Source organism: Gallus gallus, chromosome 13 (assembly GCF_016699485.2).
Source record: "Gallus gallus isolate bGalGal1 chromosome 13, bGalGal1.mat.broiler.GRCg7b, whole genome shotgun sequence".
Taxonomy (NCBI): Eukaryota; Metazoa; Chordata; class Aves; order Galliformes; family Phasianidae; genus Gallus; species Gallus gallus.
Window position 1 is genome coordinate 423,859 of NC_052544.1, and position 26,266 is coordinate 450,124.

The window sequence follows — 26,266 nt, forward strand, 5'->3', positions numbered from 1 at the left end:
TCCTGAATCCCTCCTGATCCCCACTTTCACCCATATGCTTTAAGCTGCTAGGAGATGAGGAACCCTGTTTAAAGCTGGCTGTATCCTCTTACATGAACACAAGTGCTGGGAATTGCAAGAGATCTTGGAAGATTCAGACTGACTGGGAGAAGTGATGAGCTGTGCCCTGGGACGAGGATGTGTCTGGAAGGACCAGGAAAGGCAGCACATCTTAGCAGATGTGCTACACCTCTCTGGAATCAGATGTGTGAGAGTTGCTGGGAGGTTCTGCATGCCGTTCAACATCTCCTTGCAGGAGAAGATTCCCCCCTAAACTGTTGTTCAAGGGGACACTTAATCTGCGAAACAGATGTGGAAGGGCATCTGGACAGCTGTAGCCAAAGTTCCTATTCATTTGCCTGGAACAAGCTGCCAGCATTTTGGCATGCAATGTAGTGGTATGTGCTGGAGCAGACCCTGGGCAGGGGAGGCTGGTGAAGACATTCTCATTGATTGCCATAGTTGTAGTGTTTGTGCAAAGCCATTTGTATGACGTGAGGATCTGGCCTGTTGGCAGAGACTTTGGGCATAAAGTAACAGCAGTTCTGATCTGGGCAAAGTGTTTCCCGGGCATGAGCTGAGCTTTGGGATTGGGGCCCAAGGGCAGGAGCTGCCAGGCAGACTGTCAGTGCCCTGAGTTATGGGGTGACAGGGCTAATGAGTTTGAAGCCTGGAACGCCCTATCTCTCCCTTGTCATGGTTTTGTAACTTCGCTATTGGTATTCCACATCATAACATCATGGACAAAAGAGAAGAACTACGTATCCCAGAGGACCTCACGGTCAGAGAAGGAAGATACATCACAGAAGATATGTCATCTGGTTGCGCGCGGTTTTTCTTCACTTTCGCTTGCTGCCGGGAGAGGAGTGGGTGTGCTTTCCAAGCCGGGCGCCTTCAACAAGTAAGGCTTTTGGTTTTGGAAACTCTCTCACTCTCTCTCTCTCTCTCTCCCTCTCTATCGCTCTTTTGCTCTCTCTCTCATTTCATTTGATTTATTATCCTTACTCCCAATTAGATTGTATTATATCGTGTCATCTTGCATCCCAACATCATAGTTAGTAAAATAAGTTCTCCTTCTTAGATCGTTGCCGCTGCTTCATTTTTCTCGGGAAGCCAGGGGGGAGAGGGGCCCGCCAGCCTACTGCCCCCGTCACGGGCACAGATCTATCTAGGTAACTCCGTGACACTCCCTCTAGGATGGGATGTGGTCTGAAGATAGGTGTGACTGGGGATTCTGCATGTCTCATTTCCACATCTCAACATCAGCTTGTTCTTTTACAGAGGGCTGGGAGGAGTGGGGTCAGAAGGTCCCACCTGTCTGGAACTGCTTGGCCTGATCCTGGTGCCCAGTTTCAATGCTGTCCTGGGGAATTGCATCCATCCTCCTTTCCCCCCTCCTCTGACAGAGCTGCCCTGCTTCAGCTCTGCCGCAGCCCATCTGGGAACTGCCTGGGTGCAGGCAGAAGGGAGCAGCAGCCTTCCTGCTGCCAGACACTGAGCAGATGGTTTCATCCACACCTAGACAAGGCTCTGTCTACTGGGCTGACCTGGGAGGCTAAACAGTTGTGTGAACACATTCTCTCTGTCACTGCTGGCTTTTCCTGTGCAGCTGTCCCGAGGGACAAAGAGAGGGGTCGGCATGTGGGATGGCTGAGCGCGTGGAACACCTTGATGCCAGCCCAGGTCTGCAGGGACTGAGTGCCAGCAGAGGAGGAAGGTGGACCCAGCTGCTTGCGTAGCAGGGCTCATTTTGCAGAGGTTGCCAGTCACACACTGACCGCAGTGCTTGACAGCTCCCGAGGGAGGAAGCAATCTGTGTCATCTCACAGCGGGCTTCCTTAAATCTCAGCCTGATTAAGTGGTGGCAATATGGGCTGCCCGATATGAAACAGCCAGCTTCCTTCTCTGAAAAGGGCCGATCGTTAGTACTGAAATAGCCTGTTAATTGCGTGCATTTTCCTGCAGTCAGAGGCCGGTAACACATGAAATCACCAGATTCTGACTTTGTGTGAGTAGATATCTGGAGACAACCAGCATCACATTGGTTACAAAGCGAGTCTGCCATGCATCTGAGAAAGGTGAATTTGAACACTCTGCGTTTCTTTTCAACATCAGGGTGTGTGAGAGATTTGGGAAATATCCTCTCAGCTTTTGCCATCTTGTCTGACCTTGAAAATACAGTCCTTGTGGTGAGATATGGGCTGAAATACCCTTGGACTGCACGCAGAGATGGTGAGGCTTGCAAGAAAGCTTTGCTGTAGAAGAAGAGATGGTGTGGAAGGCCCTTGGAAGGGCCTTTGTGGCAGTGGTTTTCCATCAGCACATTTACTGAGAGCTGTATCACAGTCAGTCTGGAAAGGGAGTTTAATGCACAGACCACTGTTAAAAAGTGCTGTAAGTAGTTACATTAGAGATATTTATTCATTTCAAAGAGATAAAAGCTTTCTGGGATCAGTGCAGTCATCTTAGCTTGTGGCTGTTGTTTTTCTTAGTTTCTTGTGTATTTTAGAGATCCAGTTAATTGTAGGCTGATGCTCAGAAGAATACAGCTCAAGCTGAACTGTTTTCTTTATTTTCCTTTCCCTCCGTTCTCAGACAGCAGTGAGCTGGGGTCTGCCTTGGTAGTGGGTCCTCAGCATTCGACCTATAGGAATAAAATACTGTCAGCTACGTTTGTGCTGATACACAGTCAAACATTAGTGATTCTCCAGTTTGCAGAGCAGAGAGATATGGAGGTAATGTAAATGACAGCATCAATCCATTTTGCCTGGTGAACGCTATGTAGAAGACATAAATTAAGAGTTGTCTGCTGGAATCCTCTGGAGATGTGATATGGGGGCCATCAGCCTCAGGTGCTGCTTCTTTGTCTGCAGGTTCCCAGTGCTACAGGGAGAAATGTGGGATGGCCTTGCCTTGCACACTCCTTAATTTCAGCATGCTGGTTAGAAGTGGCGTTAAACTTGGAGACATTTATGTGCAACTTTCTACCCGAAAAGCTTTCTTAGAGACCCTGCCATCTTTTACGGACATGTTATATAGGGATTTCTTGCTCTCTGTTGGAAGGCAGGAGTCTCAATGAGTTGGACCCTCTTGAGCAGTGTGGTTATGCCTCGCAGGGAAGTTATGACCTCCAGCACAGGGTTGTGCTGAGGAACAGCCTTCAGCAGTTGGGATCAGATCTGAAATATCTGCTACCGAGGACATTTTTTTCCTATGAACTGCCTCTGACTTCCATGCTACATAACGAAGCTCCCAGTGCTTGGGGATGAGCACTTCTACACTGTAATCTTTGGCCCAGGTCTCCTCTGAGCCCTCTGTAGTGTGCTGAGACACCGTCGGCAGTTGCTGGGGTTTCAGCGGTCCCAGATTCCTATGATTCCGAAGAGGTGTGGAGGCCAAGGATGATCTAACTGTTGTTCAGTGATCTGTCAATCATTAGAGGCCGAACTGATCTCCTTCAAACAAGAGCCTGTGTGCAAAAAAGCTGTACCTGTGGTGTGGACAGACTGTGAGGATCTAGAAACAAAACAGAGAAGAAAGCTGTGGGCAGTGTAGGCACATGCAGAGGGAGCTTACTGGGAGCACAACAGTGCCCTTGTACCCTCCAGAGATATGAGTTCAAGCCCTACTTCCTACTTCCCAGCAGTGTCTCTTGCCTCCCTGATGAGCATTGCCCTGGACTGCTTGGGCTAGTAGGCCTCAGTTTCCATGGAGAGGTTCAGTTTGGGACCTGAAACTTGTTTTGATGTAAGGCCTAGGATTTAGACCAACCTAGTGACCCAAGAAGAAGAACCACTGTCTGCCAGGACCCTCTCCTCTTGGGTCATGTTTGGGTAATCTGTTTCATTCCCCTTAAAGTCTCTCTAGATCCTGATGGCAGATGCTAATAATAATTGCGATTTAGAATCATAGAACAGAATCATAGAATCACTAGGGTTGGAAAAGACCTGTAAGGTATCTAGTCCAACTGTCCACCTACCACCAATATTGCCCACTTAAACAATGTCCTTAAGTACCACATCTCCACCCACTGTCATCTCCTGGTGATGACTGTCCTTCTGAGGAAGCCTTTGATTGCTGTGATCCTGTTTGAACTGTTCAGTATCTGATGGGTCTTCCTCTCCCCAGCCTATTCTAGAAGCTGATAATCCTCTCCCCCCAGTAACATCTTTTAATAGTCCTCTTCTCCCCTTTCCTAGTATGAGTGTCACCCTGCTCTGATCATGTCTCTCTCAGCCTCCTCTTTTCTTTCTGATCATGTCCTGGCCATCTGCCTTTGCCCTGAGACCAGCTTTCCTTGCTGCCTTCCCTCTCTGCAGCTCATTGTTGCTGGCATGTCCCATCAGGCTGGCAACATTTGCAAAATGAAAATGTCTTCTACCACATTTTTCAGTTTTGTCACCAAAATCTGACAGAGCCAAGAATATGAAGCTGCTTCTGCTGCCCCGTGTGTGCTCGGTGACCTGAAGGCAACCTAGCCAAGGCTCTCCTGAGCAGTTCCCAAGCCATTCTTGCTCTCATGTAAGTGTTCTTAAAACAACGATCTGATCCTAAGTGGCTGGAGAAGTTCAGCCTTGAGACTGATGTTTGGCCCCATCTTTTTCCTTTCTTTCAGGCTTTGCTGCTCCAGGAAGAAAGGGCAGTTCTTGGATCACCACAGCCTGCTTGACTTCTCCAATCTCAAATTATTCTGCTTCTGACATAGGTAGCAGGCTAGCAGCTGGCACTTGTGATTGCTGAGGAGGTGAGTTCATGGGAAGAGGACAGCTTCCGGTTTCAGTGCTTGGGGATCAGCTGATGTTTCATTGGGATCCTGAAGGATTTTTGCTGTAGGTGCACAGGGGCTGTCCTAGGAAGCAGGGGCCTGGGTGAGTGTGACCTTTCTGGGTGCACCTGAGCTGCTCATCTGCTGTCCTGGCTTTGTGCTGGGTTCCTGGCTGAAGAGATATGCTCAACCCGTATGCTCACCCAAGCCCTGCATTGTAACAAGAGCCATCTTAGTGACAGGCAGGACTTTTTGTTTGTGCTTTCCCTCCTGTTTGTCTTGAGCTCGGTGGCCATCTTTTTAGATTGTATCTTCTATCTCCCCTTTTCTAGACTTATAAGTTACTACAGTTCTTTTTGGGATCCAGCCTAGCCAAGATCATCAGTGTGATGAGCCTGATTTTCTCGTCCCACCCATTGCCTTGATCTGAGGATGGGTCATGAGGATAATAGAGCATCTTGCAGCTGATTTAATTTTTGCAGGGATTTGGGTTCTCTGGAAAAACTCCCTGCAGAGATGCTCAGCTTAATCACGATTAAGGCCAACAAAAATCTGGTAGCTGATCCTCTGAGTGAAGAGGGGCTGCATTTGATCAGTAGATGAACTTGGGGCATCTACTGACAATCTATAGGGTTTTCTTAGGCCTCATTTAGTTTCTTTTAACTGCCTGGGCTTTGTTGGGCAGAGCTGCTGGGTGACACACTGCTATTCAAGAGGATGCCTTCATCTGGAGAAGCCTCCATCTGTTCCACAAGGTGTCATGGTTTTCTCTTTAATATCCTAGGGATTGTTTTCAGGACATGTGAGAAAAGAAGAGACTGACAGTGCAGATGGAAAGGAAGAAAATGCCAAGTGATTAAACAGCTGTAGATGAATGGAGATGCAGCTTAAGAGATTGACTGTTGCCTGCTGAGTGGAGAGATGGAAGGAAAGATTGCGTTCACATGCACCGGGGTTGCAAATCCCACCCCTCCCCCCGCAGATCTTAAATTGTGTTTGTTACTTGTTTTGAGCCTTCTCGTGTATAAACCTTCACACAGCTCTGTACTGCACCTTTATAGCCCCAGCTACTATTTCTACCTCCCAGAACCTCTGACCTTGTTTTCTGGGCAGAGATCCTATAAAATAAAACTTACGCAGTCAAACAAGCTGCTTGCTGTGACGGTGTTTTCTTTGGCTCTCATGTCTGTGCTGCATTCTTGTATGTGCATGACTGTATATGTTAGAGTTAACGTACACAGATGAGGGATAGTTTGCAGGTAGCAGTGTGGATAAGAAATGCATCGAGCGGTGTGCACCTCCAAAGATGTAATAATTTGGGGTCTTTCTTGAAACATTATCTGATTACGGCGGCTGGAATGTTTTCTGGGTGCTGCAGGTGCAGGGCAATGGAGGCCGGCCTGGCTGGGGCAGGTCTGCTTCACCCAGCAGCACTCAGTGCAGGGATGGATGACCCCTGAGCGTCCCCTGTCCCCCGCTAGGTGGCACTGGGAGCCCTACTATGGTGATCGTGTCCCCCAGCCACGCAGCCTGACCTACCCCTGCACCCCGGTTCTGCCAGCACTGTCTCCTGGATGGCGAGCACTGCACAGGGACGGGGATGGCACAGGGACGGCTGTGTGGTGCACGCCAGCCCTATCCACTGGAATCTGGTGTATCACACTTGTCCTCTGCCTTGTGGTAGTACCCACGAGGTGCATCAGAAATCTATGGCAGAGCCCTGACCCTGCCACGCTCAGAGTCATTGCACTAAATGGGTCTCACTGGGAGGCAGTGTGCTGTTGGTGTCTGGATGGGAGTGAGTGCATCGCACGGGTTCTGCCAGGAGTCACTGTGTTGTTTTGTCCCACTGGTGCTGCACTGGGGCATCTGGTGCACTACACGTGTCCTGGTGTGTCACACGCTAGCTCTGTCCTGCTGGAAATCGGTGTGTGTTGCTCATACTCTGCTGGTAGATGGTGCCTTGCACACTTGTCCTGCCCTGCTGGGAGTTCCGCATTACTCTTGTCCTGCTGGATGTTGGTGTGTCATATGTGTCCCAGTGGGAGTAGGGTGTCACTGCTGGGAGTCAGCGAGGCCCATGTCCTGCTGAAGCTTTGTGCATCCTATGGGGCTCTGGCCCACTGCGAGTCAGCATATCAGAACTGTGCTGCAGGGTGTCAGCTCATCACATGCATCCTGCCAGCAGGCAGGGCATCATCTGGGAGCTGGCGCATCACATATTAGACCTGTCTGTCTGGAGTTGGTGTCACATGTGTCCTGCTTGGAGCTTATGGGTCCCACATGTCCCACTAGTTGCTGTGATGCCCTCCAGCCCTGCCCTGCTAGCAGTGCAGTGTCTCAGGTGTCCTCCTGTGAGCTGGTGCGCTAGGGCTCTGAATGTGCCTCTGCTATCTGTCCCCTTACCATAATTAAAGTCCACAGTGGTACCACTGTCCCCTAGCCCAGGAGCATAGCCATACAGGGAGAAACAAAGTCTGACAGCCCGTTTCAGCACTGGCTGGTGCACATGCTGTAGCTTACCCACCAACCCCTTTCACCAGTGCTAGGTTTTGTCCTGCGAGCAGTCACCTGAAGCATGCAACTGACCTTCCTCTGAATGACAAACAGGACCACACTTGCCCTCCACCTAGACCCAGAGCAGAGCCCAGGCTGATGCTGTCACTAAGACAGAGGATGCAGGCTCTGAGACAGTGGTGGGACACTGGAAAGACAAGGTGCAGGCATGGAAAACAAATAGGACTTGTGCAGAGCTGTTATGCTGTCTATATCAGTCTGGGCAGAAGTGAAGTGGTTCTCAGTGTACATGGGTCTTCTGCTGAGCTGGAGCCTTGGGTCTCCATCTAGTTTATGGTGCTAGAATATATAGAATATTGTGCTAGTTTATGGTCTAGAATAAGCAGAAAGGCAATGGTTATGTTAACTTCATCCTCTCTTGTTTTCTTTGCCTAGTGCAGTTTGCTTTTAGCCACAAAGCTGTAATATCCACTTTTGATTCTAGCTAGACCTGGGAGGAACAGCGTTCTGCTGTCCTTGGAATGACTGTGGGAGCGGTAATACCCATCTGAGCTGCAGCTTTTCTGTTGCGTAGCTGCTTTTGGTTCCCGTACTTGCTTTTATTTGGACAATTAGTGCCAATTGCAGAGTGGACCTGTGATGACCCTGCTCAGGTGACCAAGGCTGCTGGGTGCTTTTACCCTGAGGTCACTCTCAGCTCAGACCAGATTTGAACTGAGGACTGGTAAAGCTCCACAAATCCTGTTAGCAGCTCTTGAGCTGGATGAGACCTGTCCTTGCAGAGCAGCAGACTCAGAGAGTAGCTCAGGTAGGTTCGGGTTGGCCAAAGGTGTTGTGAGAGAAAGCCTGCAAATGGAGGAGAGTTAATTTCATTGGGTCCTATGTGAAAATGCTGTCTGTTGAGCCTAAAACCAAGTGTTGCATCAGAGCTGTGAGGGAAGGCAGACTGCCTAACTGCGCTCAGGCTGTCACTAGAGGGAGCAGCGTGTGGTTTTTTTCTCTCATCTTGTGAAAAGCAACATGATGCGGTGACACAGCTGGGAGAGTGGTTTGGCAGGAGGGGTTTCGAGAGAGATGCTGCAGTCTCTTCAGCTTCATAAGCACAGGTGTTTCTCTAGGTGAAAGGAAACCTCTCATCCAGCTCAGCCAGGACTCTGTGGGGATGAGGGAGGTGAACATTCCTACAGTCGGCTTGCTAAGTGAGAATTGCTTTCTTGCCTCTCCTTTTGGGTCTTGAAAGTGCAAGGTTTTGAAAGGAGCCAGGGCACTGACAAACGCAGGCTCTGAGTGCTCTGGGGTAAGAGGATGCAATGAGAAAGATGGTGAACTCAGTTGGCTCTGCTGCTCCTGCAAATGAACCAGGTTTGCTCTGCAAGGAGCACAACTTCACACATGCAGAGATCTGCTGGAGATCTTGAAGAACTCTGTTAGCCAGCTTCTGGTGCCCCTTCTGCTTACACTGACATACCGAGTAATGCTAAGTTGCATCTCTGTGCCATGCTGTGCTGCAGTGGGCACATTTGGAGGTACCCCTCCGGGCCTAGAATCTAAACACAAGATGGGGAACAGGGGAATAGAGACAATGCAAGAAAACAAAAAGACCATAATGGTATCCTGCCTTGTCATGAAATGGATAATTCCCCCATGACTAGTTGGTGGGCAGTGGATTGCTCAGTGGGAGGAAAGGGGTCTGGAGTCAGTCCTGTGAACTTCGTTCCCTCATTTGTAAAATGATGTTGTGAACATCTGGCTCACACATGGAGCTTGACACTTGGCTCACTGAGTCATATAAATGTTTTCAGATCCTTGAGTGGCTGTTGCTGAAATGTGAAGGATCATCGTTAATGAAATGTGCAATAACACTGACGGAGCATTTGTGTTTGCTGCAATTTGTAACTATGTTCTAACACTTGTTAACGGATGCTATTGTGGGCTGCAGTGCGACCAAGGAACACTTGAGGATAAACATGACCAAGTATTTGTTCCTGGGTTGTGCTACTATTTATTGCTGCAGGTGTTGAAACATATCATGTTGTGCAGCAAGGCTTAAAATGGGTGAATAGGGTAAGAGAGGAGACTTAGCTACTGCTCCTTCCTCTGTGGTTTTTCCATCTACTCTGCTTACACTGAACACAGGCAAATTCCAAAATTGGTTGATCAAAGACCTACTGTATTGGAGAGCTGAATATCCATATGACATCAGAAGAATCTCATTGATTGGCTGGGCATTCGCTTTAGACAACATCACTTGTAGTAGTGAAGGTATACCCACCAAGAGGTCTGAAGAAGAAGCAAATGTTTACACATAAGCTAAAGTTGGAGGAATAGAACTACGATTAATCAAACAAAGACAGTAGGAGGTTGGCATGGATGAGTAAGGGGCCCTTAACTAAACTCAGCATAAAAGTGAGGTGTAGAAGGACATGCAGAGGCGTGTGAACCCAGGAGCTGCTGTCTGGTGTTGCAGGGCTAGGATTAGAAAAGCCAAGGCTGACCTGGATTTGAATTCAGTGTGAAGTGTGAAGGGTGACAAGAAAGGTTTGGGCAAGTGCATAAGCAGAAAAAGGAAGACTAGGGAAAATGTCAACTAGCTGCTGAATGTTGCTGGTGACCTGCTGACAAATTGCCTGAAAAACACTGAGGTAGCCAGTGCCTTCATTGCTTCAGTCTTTACCAGTAAGACCAACATTCAGCAATCCAAAGCCACTAAGACCAGGGAGAAGACTTGAGCAAGGAAGACCTACCCTATGGTTAGGGATCAGCTAAGTAAACAAGTCCCACAAGTGCTAGAAAATGGTTCATCTTTCATATGAAGAGAGGTTGAGGAGCTGGTTCTGTTCAGCCTGGAGAAGAAAAGCTACAGGTGGATTTTATCTGTATGTATAAATACCTGATGGCATGGTGAATGAAGGAGAGCGAGACAGCACTTCTCAATAATGCCTCATGATAGGGCAAGAGGTGATGGGCTCAAACAAAAATTCAGAACCTGAGGAAACAGCCACAAGTTGTACCAGAGGAGATTTAGATTAGACATAAAGAAAAACTTTTCCTCTCAGAGTGGTCAGGCACTGGAATGGCTGCCCAGGGAGGTGGTGAAGTCGCCGTCCCTGGCAGTGTTCAAGAGGCGTCTGGAAGAGGAGCCATGAGATACGGTTTAGTGGTTTGTGGTAGCAATGGTGATGGGAGGACGGTTGGACCAGATGATGTGTAGGTTCTTTTCAACCTTGTGATTCTATGGTTCTATGAAACCGAAACATCGTTCCCTCTGAGCATCAGGAAGCACTTCTCTACTGTGAGAGTGATCAAGAACTGGCAGAGATTGCCCAGACAGATTGTGAAGTCTCCATCCTTGGAGATGGCCAAAAGACAACAGGCATGGTCCTGAGCCACTGCTTGTAGTTGGCTGTGCTTTGAGCAGGGGATTTAGACCAGATGATATCAAGAAGTCCCTTCCAATCTCAATGATTCTGTGATTCTGTTGTTCCATTGTGAGGTCCCTACTCCCTCATAAGCTGACATGGGCTCATGAGCAGGCTCTGTTCTGCCATACCTTCTCAATCCTTCTATGCCACTTCCCTGCATGTGGTGCTGACTGCACTGCTGTGATCTGGTATGTTGTGTTCACATTGACTCTGTTATTTCTTATTTATTTTCTGACTGCATCTCCCAAGTTCTTAAGACTGGTTTGAATCCTGAACCTAAGGCTGCTTATCTTCCTCTGGAACCCATAACCCTGAAACTGACTTGCTGATCAGGCACATCTCATCGGAAAACTTTCACATACAAATGTACTCCTTATGCTGCTCTTGCCTTAGCTGAGGGTTAAATCTTGTCCTCCTGTAATAGCTGTATTGCATTAGCTACTACTTTTTTCTTACTCTGGTCTTTGTGACCTTCAGGATGTAACCAAGAGAGCTGATGGTGCCTTGGAGCTTTGGAGCTGTGAGCGGTGGACATGCCACCTCTCTTGCTCACAACTGATTAGAACAATTTCTTGACCTGACTATTCCTCCAAATCTGAGTGTCTCAGCTTTTCAGCTTTGTCCCTTTGTGCTTGTGAGGTGGATGTTAAAGCTCTAGCCTGTTGTAATCTAACCTGGTGACAATTCCTCCTTCTGAACACCACTAATACCTTATAATTCAGCTGTATCAGTTCCTTCTTGTTCCTCCTGCCTTTCCCTCTGCATCAAGGGAGCTTGCTCAAGGCCTGCTTCTTGAACAAGCTGGCAGATCTGTTATTGCTCTTTTTGTTCTATATTTCAGCCTTCCAGGTGACATTCATACTGAAGCTCAGAGCTGACAGTGAGCTGTCTTTCAGAAAGCAGCATTTCTGTTTTCCCTTTAGGGTAAGTCACCCTCATCCCCGTTACTTCCTATGTTTGTGTTCTCCCTGGTCCTCAACATTGAGTCACTCCTGAGAGTAAGCCTGCAATGTTCCTGTCCCAGCAAACTGTCCTCCATGTGTTTCACTTTGCCCTTGTTTTCCCAGAGCTTCTACTCTGCACTGCTAGGACTTTCTGAAGGTCTGATTTTTCCACTCTCCCTGGACCTTGCAGTCAGCATCTGTGTCCTTGAAGTACGTGAACAGTATCACTTGCCCTTCCAGAACAGGTTGCTATCTTTCCAAACTCAATTTTGGTTCTCCCAGCAAATCTGTTGCACTTAGTAAATCATAACAGACAGTATTTCAAGTTAGCATCTCTAGGGCATTAGGCAAATTTATGCAAGATCCTTTTGCTTGTCTTGTGGCTACTGTGTCTCCTCTGTTATCCTCCCCTGGTTACTGTTGTCTGGACCCACTGTACTTGTATTGCCCTTCTGCTACAGCCAGCCCTGCAAAGAGAGCAGGCTGGTCTTAGGGAAGAAGTTTCTTCAACTGTTTTGTTCTCTCTTATTGTCATGGATCGTGTGACACTTGACATGGAAATGTCTAGATCTTGTGGCACAAGTAACTTGTACTCCTGGGTGGTGTGGAAGTGCTGTGTTGGAAAGTTTTTGTCAGAACATACTTCTAAAGCTAACTAGAGGCCTTTTTTCTGCCTTAACATTCTTTTTTTTTTTTTTCTTTTTTTTTTTTCAGTCAATGTAATAGATATCAGGCTGGAATGAAATGGTGGGGCAGCTCTGTGGGATATTAGCAAAGACAATACTCTACAAGTATTAGTGTCTCATAAAGGCTGCTTTATTATATGTAGAATAGGTAAGTATAATCTTTTGTTGAAGGGCTGGATAGAATCTTTCTCTTCTTTCCTTCCTGTATAGTTTCCTTTGAAAGCCTTGTGGTGCTCAGCGGAGCCAAACCAGAGTGTGCAATGTGAGGTTCCTCATGGTTTTAGGGCAGCAAATAGTTTACATCTTGGGTAGACTGGAGCAGAGACTGAAATAGTGCTGGGGACCCTTGTGCTACCAGGACCCTGCTATCAGAATATTCTGTGTGTTAGTAACTTGTCTTGGAATTCTGATCACCATTAGTACAGCAACTGAGAAACATGAGCAGGAGCTGACTGCCCTGAGGACTTACAGCTTCCTGCCAGTGCCTCACTTTTGCCAGCAGGCTTCACTTGCCTAGAGGTTCTTCCATAGATCTTGTTTGCTTGCTGTGTTTCCCCTGTTTTCATTAACATTTAATAGCTTTCTCCTTTCCAGTACTCCAAGCGAGTTTCGAAGTGTGCCCATTTTGATTGCTAGGATTACTGAATGCAAAAGATTTTCTCTTATTCTGTTGGAGCATTTTTCCCCTTACCCTTTTCCTTGAGCCTTCATGCTTGTATTGAAAGCTTCTGAACTCTCCTTGTTGCTTTCAGTCCTTCACTTGCTTTGGCTTTGTGTGGCATCCCCTTCCATGTGCTAAGCCCTTGGAAATGCAGTCCTCTGGGTCCATAGGGCAGGGGCTGCTGAATCTGACCATGAACTAACACTAATATAATGAGAAATTCTTTTTTTCACTTGCTCTTCCTCTGAAGGATCCAGTTACTTTCAGTGCCACTTTGACTGCATACAGCCACTAACTTCCTGGGTATGAGATCATTTAATGCTGACAACAGATGTATAAAATAGGGCTAGTACTTTAGTGGTAGTGTAAACAATGGAGACTTATTTGGCTCTTAGGGCTGTCAAGCAGGAGATATAAAGCACTATTCTTCCACAAGCTATAGAAGTCTACAGAAATAACTGGTCAGGGATGGAGAGAAGGCTGTAGATGTTGAGGAGGCTACTTCTGATGAGAACAGCCCGTTGGCTGCCTGCACAGCCCAGGCTGGGACAGCAAAAGGATGGGCTCTTCCCTGTTTGTCTGCAGCACAACCCACTGTGCATTCCAGGGCAGATGCTCTTTGCAGCATGTCCCGAGTTTGAAGGGTTAATATAACAACGTGAGCTATTCCAAATTAGTATGCACGATAATACAGCTAGCTCTTCTCCTGACATGTATAATCATAGACCTGAGATCAGGGCACCTTCCCTTCAGTCAGACACGGTGATTGCTGGTACCAGTCACAGGTTATAAACTAATTTTGGCAGTTGGCCATAAAACTGCTCCTTTCAGTGAGACACAGAGGCGTCTGGTGTCAGCCTGACACAAACCATTTGACCAGAGAAAGGCCTCTCTCCTGGTGGGATTGCAGAAGGGCTGATGCTGTTAGCAAAGGTAGAAGTATAGAGAGAGGGGCTCATAACCCTGCTCCAATAAATATTAAATGCCTGTTATCAGGCCTGATGTTTGCTTTGCAGTCCCAGCTTTTTAGCCTGCCTTGGTGGTTATCCAGTGAAGGCAACAGGTTTATCAGCAAGTTCAAGCATGTTTGGACTGCAAAGTCTCTCCTGGTGTCTGGCACGTGAAATTACCCTAATCTGCCGTTAATATCCCTCTCTGTACTCTGGTTGCTATTACACACAATCTCTGCCCTGCACCTTTGCTCGCTAGAGGCTTTAATCCCCTCTCCATCCCCATAAACACTACAACATACTCATTTTTCCTCCATCAATGCAGACATTTGACAGGATTCCGGAGCCTGCAGGATCAAATGACAGAGGAGACTGTGGCTGCTTTTCTGGGGGGCAGGGCAGCCATGATTATACGGTGAAGGGCAATCCAGAAATGAGCATGGTGGGTGTTAGTCTCTGTGCCACCCAGAGTGCCATTCCTTGCCAGTGACTGACAGTGCCGGCCTGAAGGCTCAGTGTGCCTACAGGAGCTCTTAGCGCAGAAGGTGGTAGAGCCTGGGCATGGAGCACCGGTATAGCATAGAGGCATGGGATCTCTGTCACTGGAGTTCTCCTTGACTTCAATAAGACAAAGGTGATACAATCTAGTGTTGGTGATGCTCTGATCTCGTGCTTGAAGAAGGAATAACATCTTTCATACAGCCTTCCAACCAACACTTCTAGAGTACTCTATTTCCTTTGCAAAATGCATCTTCTGCTTTTTGGTGGTAATTGCTATTGGTTCGTATCATTTCAACCAGCTTTATAAAAGGAAGTTAGAGGAAAAAAATTCATATATTTGATAACATTTTGATTTTTCTTCTCCTTCTCACTGGCACGGGTAGCCAAAACAAACCAGTCTGGAAAGTGGCAATGTGTCTTATTGAAAAAAAAACAACAACAAGTAAACTAAAGCAAAACAGACCCCACCAGAGCTAACAGGCTACTAATGTTTGAACACGATTGTGCTTGTCTGTAGTAGGGAACCTGGATAGTATTTTTTTTTGTTGTTTTTCCTCCTTCCTTCTGTCAAGATGACATTTTTCTTTCTGGCTTGGGGTGTGTAGCTCCTGGGAGGCTTGGGACGTCTTGCACTCTGCTGTTAATGCAGTAGTGGTGAGTCATGGCCATTTCAGCCCAGAGCTACTGGATGTGCACTGTTGAGGAGACCAGTGGCTCCTAGGACTCTACACCAGATGCAAGTTTTTCCACATGGTGTCAATAACTCACTGGGAACAGACTGAGCTCTTTGAGAAACGATGCTGTGCTCTGCCAGAAGAGGTTGATTTGGATAATTATAGCAGGTCATCAGAGAACAATGGAACTGGAAAGTACAGATTAAACCAATGCTATTCCCACTGTATATACTTTGTGCAAGGAAGGAATAACAATGTCATAGAGGCACAGGTAGAAAAGACTTTTCAGACTGTAGGCAACAGAAACTTCACACAAAATCGGTCACAGGCCGACACTGCTCCAAACCAACAAAAGGTTATTTTGAAGCAGGTGAGGTGGGTAGAGACCTCTTGCTTGTCTCCCAGGAGTGACAGACTTTACCCCTGTTTATTCCTTTAGGTGAACTTGAGTAGTACAAAACTTTACAGATACAGTGTCATGTTTTTTTCAGCCACACATCCAGTGCCAGTCCTCTGGATTAGTGTGAGATATCTGTACAAACTGGTTGTCACTGCACTCTGGTCCGTGGTCTGAGCTTATCTGGTTTAATTCCCTGCCATGGGTTTCCCCAGGCAGTATGTTCTGGGAAATTCACTTTGTGGAGATGTGAGGAGGGGTTTGGGGGCTATGACTCCCTCCAAGGAAGAACCTTAACTCTGTGTGCTGAGGAAGGATGTGGTTGTCATGAAGGGAAAATGGCTCTGAGCACTTTATAGCCCTCCAGTGAGCTGCTGTCATTACTGCAAGGAACCTTGGCTTTATCTCAAGCTAACGCATAGCTCAGCCATTAAACTGTATCCCCACAGTGCAGACAGTGGTCTGATGAACACGTTTGTGTATTCTTTGATTTGAGGAGATGGCACTGGTGCTCAGGTAGAAAACTTAGGTGTGTAGGCTGCTGTCTACACTTCATCCATACCAGCTCACTCTTAGACAAGATGCTGCATCTGCCATGATGTAAAACACTTGGATTATGCCTAGCCCATGCTTCCAGGTCTGCTGTTTGTTTCTGGCTTCTCCCCACATCCTGGATTCAGCAGATGGGAGGATCTCAGATCTGTTGGCCGGGTGCACTGTCTTTAGGTGAACTCAGGTTCCTGCCATGTTGACGTGACCATTTACCATGTTCTCACAATGCCCAGTTCATTATCTAGGGCTCCCTGAGCTACTGGTGGCCTCTCCGGGGGCCTGAGCTGGAGATCATAACGTTCATTTGGCCTCCTTTCCCCAGACTTTCAGGCAATCTGCAGGAGACCTGTGCAGAGAAATGAATCTCAGTGCATTGGTAGGGATGTAGGTAGAAGGAAAGCCATGTGCACGTTCCCCAGAGCTGGGAGATATCTCAGGGGTCTGTCTGTAGTCCCAGAAGCTGTTGCTCCTTGAGATGCATCTGCTTGTGAGGTAGCACATGAGTACACTGTTTGGAGGACAGTGATAAGCAATATGGCAGGATGTGGTGCAGGTAGCTCCAGGAACTCCCAGTGCCTTACAGTAACAGGGGTTTGTGCTCCTGAGCACTGGATAAATTGTTTCTGTGATGCATTATCTCAGTCTTGGAGTCTTCTGCTCAGACCAGGAGGTATTGCTCCTGGTGAAAACAAAGACCTTGGTCAGTCTTTCACTCCAAGGCAAACTGTGGGTCAGCTCTGCAGGTGGAATGTCTATTGCTGTTAGAGTCTGGTACTGCGGGATGAACTGAGCAGGTTCCTGGTTGGCCAGGAACTGGAAACACATGGAAAACTAGCGGTAGCTTTCTAGAGCTAAATTCAATGCTAATGAGAGTGTGACAGGAAAAAGGACACAGGCACATCCCCATTGACTCCTCAGAAAGTTTGGTCCTGAGATTCTTAGCTATTTCAGTTGGCCTATGAGAGCAAAGTGATATCATGGTAAAGGAATTACTAAGCCAGAACTGCCGCCTCATGTAAAGTTATTCAAGTATATCTCATGATATATTTTTATGTGTCAGTAATTACCATCCATACCCAGATTGCCCTATTTACATTTTCCTGTGGTGCCATTACTTGTTCATGCAGGAGCGTTTTCCCTGGGGAATGTCATCATATACATTATGAAAGTAGAAGACACTGTAATGTGTCATATATAACCCCTGCATTTTTTTTAACTGGCTTGTATGCAATTAGCATAAATACTTTAGCATTAGAAGCTTCCTACTGAAAGAGATTGAGTGATTTGAAAAGGTTATGAATGTCATTGTCCCAGAGAGGAATTTCACCAGAGGAACTCACATCAACACACGCAGGCAAGGCTGAGCAAGCAAACTGAGGAGGACAAGTAAGGGGAAGTTGTAGTTTTCAGAAGATTGTAAGAAAAGCATTGAACAGAATTTAGTTCCGAAGCAAATTGGACACATCCTAGCATATTGGTCAGGAAGCGGTAAGAGACTGCTTATTAGGCTGCTTTCTCAGTGGTGCTGATGATTCCTTTCTGCTTTCTCAGAGGCTGTTAAGCCCAAACAGTCCCTTTCTGCACAAAGTTGTTTGTCTAGCAAGTGTGTGCACGTAGGTGCTGGGCTTTGGAAAGTGTTACTCCAGCTGGGTAAGAATGCAGGCATTAGAAGATGTGTTCCCACTGAGCCTAGAACAGGGGAGAAGCAAAAGACACCATAGGGAAAGAATAACAGGTCTCTGGAAACAAGCATGATTTGTGGAGAGATGCTGTAATTCTGTAATTCTTACAATATCCTTCCACTGGGAAGGGTAATGGAGCTTCTATGAACTCAACAGAGGCCAAATAGGCACTGAGGGAGTACTGAGGCACCCTCTGAAGTTGAGAACTGTCAGCATGGACCATCTCATTTTGTTGCAGTTCTGGGCTGACAGGTTTGCACTGACCATGCAGTCATCCCAGTGGTGAGCATATCTCAGTTGTCCCAGCTGGGAGCCCAATCCAACATTTCTCTTCCCTAATCCATTATATGTCTTCCTGCGCCTGCAGGTCTGTCTCACTGGTCCAGGCACACATTCTGCCTGGTTGCATGGGATTACAACAGTTATATGAGCAACTGAGATACTGAAAACTGCTATGTAGGGTTGAGCCCAAGTTCCTTCCTTTGTAGCTGTATTGACTTTGGTGTGTTGTGTAGAGGGTGGGAAGAAAGTTTGTCCTAGAAGAAGCTGTTCATGAGTGTGGGAGTCAATGGAGCCTGGTTTGCGACAAGCATTGAAATTGGTCTTTGGGAAAGTTTCCTCACCAGGTAGAGTGTTGTTCAGGACTGTGTTGGCCAGTAGCATAGCTTTGCACTTAGCTGCAGCAGTTTTAATCTCTCTGCTCTCTTGTTCCTTTCTAGGACATTGCCAACCTCTTGTGCTGTTTCTTATACCCTTCCTCCACCTGCTCTTTCCTTCCTTTAGCTCTGTAACATGTGCTTTCCTTTGGCTTTAGGTAATCACTTTTTAGGGGGAAAGTCACCACTCACAAGGCCTGTTGGCATTTCTGCAGGTTAATTGAATCCTTCAGGGGTTTTTGGAGGCATCATTTCTTTCTCTTCTGGAATATCCGGGTCACTTGCAACAGGCAGCCACACTAACTCAATGACCAGTGGGTTTAGAGGCTCTCTGGCACTCTGAGGGACCTTGGGCCTGGCTGTCTGCCACCACAGATGCTCACATTTGAAGACCATTCTGACTGCCGTGATCCTATTTCTGCCCTTCTTCCTAACAGAGGTTGTAATCAGACAGGAGTGTCAGAAGTTTCTGGGAGGGGAAATACAGAGTCATGCACAGACCACACTGTTTACTTAGTCCTGTTTCTTTGGTTGAAAGGTTGAAATGTTTTTTTCTGGTTTCTGGAAATGCAACAGTCTTCCTTATCTGAAGCAGGTCCAACCATCACAGTTGCTGTTCAGCAATGCAGAGTAGTGCTGCCAACAGAGAAAGAGTCTTCAAATACCCCAGTGAAGCAAGGAGAGTGTGTGCGGCAAGTGAGCAGGGGCGATAAGTGCAATTTGAAAAGGCCCAGAACCATGGCCCTGTTCTGTGTAAGGCACAATCTACTTACTGTTGGTCTTCACGGTCTAACAGTGGCAATCCCGTTACTGAAGGAAGTGCTCTGTTGATCCTGGTGCACGTGCATTTTGTTTCCACACTGGAACTTGAAGCCTTTGAGGTCTTGCAACTGGATTAGTCAAATGTTTGCTGCAGGGGTTTTCTGCTTCATACCCAAATTTCTGTGCAACATGCCTGAGTAAGGATTTATGCTCCTGGCCAATTTCAGTGATAGATAGCATGTGGGCCCCAGCTGGCATCTATGGATCCTCGCTCAGTCATTACTAGAGTCACATCTCCTCTTACATTCCTGCTGCAGGGATCTAACATAGTGCCACATGGGCTAATCTGAACCACCTTTTTCATCTGCTCCAAGCACAAACATTGACTATACTACAAAACAGAAACTTTCCCTGCCCATGAAGGACAGCTGCTTTTCCAGATTGCAGGGCTGGTATCAGTGTGCCTGTTAATGGTGAGCTATGAGTGGCAGAGCTCAGTACTTGGAGTGGTACGTCCAGATGTGGGGTTCTCAGCACATGAGACCTGTGGGAGTGTGTCCAGAGGAGGGCCACAAAAAATGATCCCGGGGGTGGGACACCTCCCTAGGAGGACAGGCTGAGAGCTGGAGCTGTGCAGCATGGAGAAGAGAAGGCTCCGGGAGACCTGAGAGTGGCCTTTTGGTATCTAAAGGGGTTGTAAGAAGGATGGGGACAGACTCCTTAGTAGGGTCTGTTGTGACAGGACAAGGTGAAGTGTTTTCAAATTAAAAGAAGGGAGATTTTGATTGTTTAGAAGAAAAATATATTTTACAAGGGCGATGAGGCACTGGCACAGGGTGCCCAGAATGGTGATGGTGCCCCATCCCTGGAGACACCCAAGGTCAGGCTGGATGGGACTCTGAACACCTGATCCAGCTGGTGACCAGTCATGAGTGATGTTCCCCAGAGGTCGGTACTGGGGCCTGTCCTCCTCAGTATCTGTATTGATGACTTGGATGAGGGCATGGAGTGCACCCTCAGTAAGTTTGCAGGTGACACCAAGTTGGCAGGAAGCGTCATTCTGCCTGGGAGTAAGAAGGACCTTCACAGTGATTTGAACAGGCAGATCACTGGGCTTCAGCTGAGGTCAACAAGACCAAGGGCCGGGCCCTGAACTTCAGCCACAAAAACCCCAGGCAACACTACAGGCTTGGGGCAAAGTGGCTGGAAGACTGTGTAGAGGAAACGAACTTGGAGGTGTTGGTTGATGCTCAACTGAACATGAGCCAGCAGTGTGCCCATGTGGCCAAGATGGCCAACAGCATCCTGGCTTGTGTCAGAAATAGTGTTGCCAGCAGGAGCAGGGAAGTGGTCCTCTCTCTGTACTCAGCCCTGCTGAGGCTGCAACTCAAGTACTGTGTTCAGTGTTAGGCCCCTCACTACAAGAAAGACATCGAGGCCCTGGAGTGCATCCAGAGAAAGGCAACAAAGCTGGTGAGGGGTCTGGAGCTTTATGAGGTCTTATGAGACCTCCTCACAGGTCTTATGAGAAGAGGCTGAGGGAATGGGGTTTGTTCAGCCTGGAGAAGAGGAGGCTCAGGGATTACCTTATTGCTCTCTACAGCTACCTGAAGGGAGGTTGTGGTGAGGTGGGGATTGGACACTTCTCCCATGTAACTAGCAATAGGATGAGAGAGAATGGCCTCAAATTGTGCCAGGGGAGGTTCAGGTTGGATGTTAGGAAATACTTCCTCTCCAAAAGAATAGTGTGGCACTGGAATGGGCTGTGCAGGGAGGGGGAGGAGTCTCCATCTCTGGAGGTTTTCAAGAAGTGTTTAGATGTTGTACTGAGTGATGTGGTTTAGTGGGAAATATTGGTGATAGGTGGATGGTTGGACTGGATGACCTCGGAGGTCATTTCCAACCGTGGAGATGGTATGATTCTATGATTTTATACTCCTGCAGTCATCTGGGTGGAGCAGATCTGAGCTTCCAGAGCAGCTCCATGGTACCTGACTGGCACTATTGTGTTCCATAGCTGGGATGGCAAAGTGTGGTCTGGCCTGGTCCTTGCCAGCAGATTGCTGAGGGAACAAGACAGTGAGTATCATGGTTCCTGAAAGGAGATGTGCTACAAGTGTCAACTCTTCCTGCAATTCTGTTGAGCGTGTGTGCCTTTACTTGCCTTTACTTACATTTAGATTTCTCTAGTAAAATGAGAAACATAGTCCCAGTGGGTTCTGCAGATGGAAGATATCTCCATCCACTATTTCTACAGAGATGAATAACATGGCCTGAGTTCAGGGTGCTCTCTGAGCTTGGGATCAGGAACATAGAGATAAGAACATGTATGCACATGTTCTCCAGGATGATGTCAGTAATTAACAGCACACTCTGATGGTTTTGCTCAACACAGCCTTTGCCATGCCACTGGATGGTTTGGAAAACCTCCCCTGATTTTTTTTTCTTTTGTCTCTTTAAGGTTTTAACTAACTTAACAATGAGCTTGTACAAACTAACAGAAATGATAGGAATTGGAATTCCTTCCAGAAATAGAAGGAATGTGTTCAACGTTGGCTCTCCGTTAATGGCTTTCTATTCACAAAGTGTATCTGATATATTTTGGGAGTTCTCATCTATAGGAGGTACAGATAAAAGAAGACACCACTTCCAGTGCCTCGGAAGGTAAAATATGGCAGGCAGGCTTTTGGCTGCCTTCCATAAGGCAAGCTTGTTTGCCCTCCTTGGCTTGCTGTTGTGAGCTAGCATCATGTGTAAGTGTCCTGAGTGCCCAGGTCCTGTCTCTCTCCTGACGTAGCCCTCCAGCTCCCTACCTTCCAACTCACCTGCCCAGTAAATTCCACAGCTCAAAGCACGCTGGAGAGTGTGTGGTAGAGCTGTGGTGAATGGTGGGGCTGGAGAGGTTCCCTGAATTGGACTGATAGGGCTGCTTGGTGGGGCCACCCCTCTGGGGACCTTGGGAGAGGAAAGTATAAGTGGGAAAGGCAGGGAAGATGCTGGAAGAGATTCTGAAATAAATTGGCCTGCAGGGAAAAAAAAGACATGAACTGGACAGGAGGAAGCTCATGCTGTGTAGTTTGTGATGGCACTGCACTTTTCTCTGCTTTCCGGACAGTAAATGGAGTGAACTGAAGGGGGCAAACTTGACTTCACAGGATGCAGGGAAAGCAAAGTCCTGGGTTGAGAAGGAGCCTTTTAGGAGCAGGGGAAGAAGCTTGCATGGTGAACTGTGCTGCAGGGGAAGCCATGGTTTTAGGGAAAACTTAAAGTTGTTTCCCATTTGATAATTCTCTCTTATTTGATTCTCTCTCATTTGATTTTCTCTCCTGATTTTTTTTTTCATGCTTACATGTCCAGATAGCCTTTCTTTAGTTTTGCCAAGCACCAGTACATATGCTACTTTCATCAAACTTTCCTTTCGTGCCACAAGCTGGAAACCTCTCTTCCCAAGTCTCTTCCTGGAAAATCCCAGCTGAGCTAGAAAGTCTTCATGCTCTGTTCCCGGTGACTGCCATCTGACCTGGACCCTATCTGGTAGACCTCTGTTCATACCTGCAGAGTGCTACTGACTCTGATAAAGGACTGAGTTGTATTTTATTGCCAACTCAAATCATTTCAGTGGTAGTCATTAATGGAGACTTCACTTTGGGAAGGAGGAACCTGTATTAATGCCTTAGCTGCAAGGTCCTGGCTGCTGTGGGCCTGAGAATGTGACCTGAATGATGCGCAGTCCCACGGTGCTGAGGTACCTTGTTCCATCAGATGTCAGTGGTTTAAGTCCTCTAAGAAGTGAAGCTGTGTAGTCACGGTTCTCCCCAGACCTGATCCACAGCTTGAAGTGATGGGACCCAAACAGAGATGCTGAAGACAGATTTTTGGGTCTACACTGTAGGGTTTCAGTGCACCAAGTACAGATGAGGTTGCAGGGCAACCCCGATTCAGTATTTGTCTAGGGCATCACACAAAGCTTAATGATACAGTGCCATAAGATGTAAGGGGTTAATCTTGCCAGCCTCACTGCAGGAGTAGCATTGTGTCAGAACTGCTGCTGACCTGAAGAAAAAGGTTTTGCTGGCACTTCCGTCTGTCCTCAGCTAGTACTGGGAAAGCTTTTCAAGGCAGGTGTTAAAGAGGGTCTCTAACTTGTTAGGAATTCCTTTTATTCATAATCCTCTCCTAAAGAAAAAGAGGAAAAAGCTGCAAACTTAATTAATGCTGAGGAACAGAGTTGTTAAAAAATAGACAGATCCAACTGAAAGGACGTGTTGAGAATTTGTGCTATCAACCTCTAAAAGCCTGTCACATAGCCTCCAGAGCCCTGCATGGGTTTCCTAGTGGGTGAGTGCAGCTGCTTATCCTCTGCACACATATGTATTGATGCAAAGTGAGCAAAAGGCTGAATTTCTATTGTAAGACTGGTGAAATTCAGTCCTAAGCCCTTTATGTTCTAGGTAATTATCTTGTTACTGCAGCCTGAATGAGATAGAAATAGTGGGAGAAAATTTAGGGAGAACCTGGCAAAGGAAAGAGAGCTCTGTGTGTGTGAATGGCCAGTGCACTCTCAGTGCAATGGAGAGATGAATGGTTGCCTACTGTCTATGCAGATCTGGATCATGTTCAGCAACATACTTTGAGAGCATTAAGTGTATCTTGGCAACTTGCTTTATTTAGCTGCAGCATGCAAACATGAGACTGCTCCTGCTTTTCACTCCTCATATGTCAGCATGACTTTGAAGTGACAGATTTCCTCCAGCACTGAAACGTCAGCATGCCTCGAGCAGCTGCACGGACCTCAGATGGAGCTGGAGGTCCTAATTTTTCCCTGTATGTATTTCTCTGATGGCAGAGATGCATTTTTTACTCTGGTCAACACATGCTATTGAAAAAGAGGCTGAGTTTTGGGAAATCCCCTCATTATGGTGGTAGTTTCTACACCTTTATTTTTCTAATCTACTGTGCCAAGGCTTCTGTTTTCCAGTGTTTCCTGACGGTGCTGCTTGCAGATACAAGCCATCAGCTTTGCTGCTACAGAGATGCATATTCCTTGACTGAGGTCCTGACAAAAGAAGACAGAGAGACCCTTAGTCTCATTGCTTTGGTTGGAGGGAGGAGGGAGCCAGCCTTTGGGTGTCTTTGCTCCCCAGGACAGGAGATGTGCCTGGTCCAGCAGCAGCGCATCACTTGTGTGGCCGCGATGGCGTGTACTGGAGCAGCGAGGAGGACGCGCTCTGGGGCAGGCTGAATGGGTCATGCTCTTCTAGGCACAAGCTCCTGCTTGCTTCAAGGCACGGGAATATTTCTGTGTGTGGAAATGGCCCTTCTTTGATTTCCCAGCCCTCCCCTGCTGCCTATCCCAGCAGTTGCCAGCTCCCCCCGCCTGCTCTGCTGGAGGAGGCAGCCCGGGCAGCTTGGCACTGAGTGCTGGGGTTAGCAGTTGCCTTGCCAAGCGCTTGGCTTTTGTCTGCATGGCTTGGGGAGGTAGTGTGATTTGTGCTCTCGGTCACTGACAGGTCTCAGCTGACAGCTCCCTCCTCCTTCTGCAAAAATTACTTGCAGAGCAGCTAGTTGAGACATGACAAAATTTTGAAAGAGGGAATTTCATTTCCCATACGGTTTCATGAGAAAGGTCACTGTTCCGCCTCCAGTGCCACTCTGAGTAAACTAAACACACGCAGCTGCGCCTGCCGCACAGGCTGAGACGGCTGACGCGCGCCGGGGAGCGGGCCGGCCTGGCACCAGCGCTGGGGAGCCCGGGACGGGTGCCGGGGCCACATGGGGTGGGCCTGGCGCAGAGCAGGATGCTGCAGCACGGCAGCTCTGTGCCTCTGGAAAGGGTCTCGGCTTCCTGCTGAAGAGTATGGGAGGATCACGGTGCCCTGCTGCATGCAGAGGTCTCCAGCTTTGCAGTAGCTGGGTGTCCACAAGCTAAGGGCGCTGGTGCTTCTCTCATTTGGCTGATTTGTCTTTGCCCCTCTATTTCTGTGAAAGCTTGTGCATATTGAATAAAAAAAAGGAGAAATAGGCTCATTGCCGATTCCCTGCACGAGTGACATAGATCAGTGTAAAACAAAAAGTGCCCTCAGTTTCCACTTCCAAGCAATCCCACTTGTGGGGCTACCTGCAAGCCAGTCCAAGCTGCTGTGTCCCACCGTAACTCAGAGAAGCATGCCTTTGCCTTGCTGAACTGACTCCCTGGGATTGATTTGACATCAGTAGCTGCTACTCAGGACGACTCAGTCTGGCATGGAGCTAGTGACAGCTGCTGCACCGGGCTCAGCAGCCACATAGGAAGATGTCCATTTGCTAGCAGAAGTGGTTCCAGCGGCACGTATGCATGACTTCTCCCTGGATGCAACAAGGGCATCCATCCAAGGCAACAGTGAGGCTTTGAGTTGAGGTGTCCTCTAGCGTGGACGCTTTTGCACCAGAGACCTCAGGGTTGTGGCAGTGAAGCCCAACAGTCTTGCATCTGGAGGAGACCTGTTTCCTTTGCTACCCCATTTGGGAGAGGAGGGGATTTTTGTAGCCAGCTGCCACATCACTGGGAGTGTCTCATGGCCGCAGTGCTCAGTGCTTGGTTTGGACTCATGCATGCTGCTTTTCTGGTGGTGGCACCAAGAGCAAACACATTAACTCCAAAATAACTGTGCTGTGCCTGCCTGCCAAGCCCCATCCTCCAGTACTTTGCTACCAGCCTGTCTTCTCTGTGAATGTGTGGTTTTGGGCCTGTAGTGCTGTTGTGTTCATTGTGCTCAGAAGCATTTAGATTCTCTTTCACTGGAACGTGAATAACATCACAGTCTCTGATTACTATTTTTGTTAAATGGTAGTACTCAGGTGCTTTTCTGCTTGCCGACACTGATCTCCTCTTGTTTCCAATTGCTTGGTTGTTCTAAAAAGCAGCAGAAAATTGTCTGTGTTCTCCCAATGGCACATTTTCCAGGTAAGGCATGCCCAGAGGACTGTTAACTTTCCGTGAATGAAAGAAAAGGGATCTGCTCCAATAGATAGCAGAAGACATGCTCTGGAAAGCCCCACTGATTTACAAGGAGCTCCTC

General features: G+C 47.6%; 1 protein-coding gene and 1 long non-coding RNA gene across 5 annotated transcripts in view; both read left to right on the forward strand.

Annotated features, from left to right (window-relative positions):
* NRG2 (neuregulin 2) overlaps positions 1-26,266 on the forward strand; it is a 153,893-nt gene that overhangs the window by 18,721 nt on the left and 108,906 nt on the right. The gene's annotated exons all lie outside the window — the stretch shown is intronic.
* On the forward strand, positions 1,040-5,952 carry LOC112533401. The gene is made up of 3 exons (XR_003077616.2): positions 1,040-4,560; positions 4,655-4,783; positions 5,589-5,952. It is a non-coding gene; the product is annotated as an uncharacterized LOC112533401 (long non-coding RNA).